This window comes from Chrysochloris asiatica, unplaced genomic scaffold (genome assembly GCF_000296735.1).
Source record: "Chrysochloris asiatica unplaced genomic scaffold, ChrAsi1.0 scaffold02220, whole genome shotgun sequence".
Taxonomy (NCBI): Eukaryota; Metazoa; Chordata; class Mammalia; order Afrosoricida; family Chrysochloridae; genus Chrysochloris; species Chrysochloris asiatica.
This window is the reverse complement of record NW_006410738.1, coordinates 123-1,712: the sequence shown is the minus strand read 5'-3', so window position 1 is coordinate 1,712 and position 1,590 is coordinate 123. Positions and strand designations below refer to the sequence as shown.

Here is a 1,590-nt window from a genome sequence, read left to right as displayed (position 1 = left end):
TCCATATACATACAAAGAAAACTAGCTAATATCACTATTATTCAAATTTACACACCAACCTCTGAAGCGAGTGATAATGAAATTGAAGTATTCTATCAATTTCTTCAGTCTGAAATTGATCAAACACACAATCAAGATGTGTTGATAATTATTGTTGACTGGAATAAATAAGTTGGAAACAAAGAAGAAAGATCAGTGGTTGGAAAATACAGCCTTAGTGACAGAAACGATGCTGGGGATCACATGATAGAATTTTGCAAAACCAATGACTTCTTTGCAAATACATTTCTTAAACAACATAGAAGTTGACTATATACATGGAACTCACCAGATGGAATACATAGAAATCAAACTGAAGAAAGAGATGTTGGAAAAGCTCCATATCATCAGCCAAAATAAGGTCAGGGGAAGACTGCAGAACAGACCATTAATTATACAAATGCAAGTTTAGGATGAAGCTGAAGAAAATTAAAACAAGTCCACAAGAGCCAAAATGTGTCCTTGAATATACTCCACCTGAATTTAGAGATCATCTGAAAAACAAATTTGATTCATTAGACACTTAAGACCAAAGACCAGAAGAGTTGTGGGATACATCATATAGGAAGAAAGCAAAAGGTCATTAAGAAGACAAGAAGGAAGGAAAAAAAATTATGGATGTCAGAAAAGACTCTGAAATTTGCTTTCCAGCATACTAAAGCAATTGGAAGAAGTGAGGAGGGCTCTTTTGTGCGGAGCTCCCAAGGTTACCAGATGCCCGAGTGTCACCATGAAGCTCAACTACTTCATGACCTCGCAGCAAGAATTACAAACACCACCTCAATGCTCTCTCACACGTGTGCAGGAAGATTATGTTGTACCCCTGTCCAAGGAGCAGCCGGGGAAGTATAACGTCTGCTCCATGTCCATCTGCAAGGAAAACGAGGTTCAGGTGTTTCAAGGACACTACAAAAGTCAGCATATTGATAGGGTACTCCTGTACAGAAAGAAGTCTGTCATCTACATTGAGAAGGAATAGCATGAGAAGGCTAATGGTACAACTGTCCATGTGGGCATTCACCCAAGCAAGGTGGTTATCAAGCAAGGCTCAAATTGGACAAAGATCAGGAAAAAAAATCTCGAATGCAAAGCCAAATCTCAACAACTTGGAAAAGAGAAGGGCAAATATAAGGAATTAACTGATTGAGAAAATGCAAGAACAAATATAACTTCTTGTGGAGCCACAATTTAACCCTAGACTTCTAGCTTAGTGTGTGTTCTTTGGAAACTCTTCAAGATGACTTTGGAACATTTAATTTCCCTCTTGTTCTGTTACTGATATGTGGATCTGTGAATCTTCCTTTGCAACTTTGATTACCAATATTAAGAATAAAAATTGGAGATGTTTCCTAAAAAAAAAAAAAAAAAAAAAAAAATCAGAAAAAAAAAAAAGTGAGGAAATACAAGAGCTGGATAGAAAATATGAAAGGTCAGCTTGAGAAGACAAAGTCAAATATTATAACTAAATGTGCAAAGACCTGGAGATAGAAAACCAAAAGTGAAGAACACACTCAGAATTTCTCAAGCTGATGGAATTGAAGAAAAACTTCA

General features: G+C 36.4%; 1 pseudogene; it reads left to right on the top strand.

The window, feature by feature from the left end:
• The first annotated feature begins 769 nt into the window (after positions 1-769).
• On the top strand, positions 770-1,208 carry LOC102811118 (annotated as a pseudogene).
• The last annotated feature ends 382 nt before the right edge of the window (positions 1,209-1,590 follow it).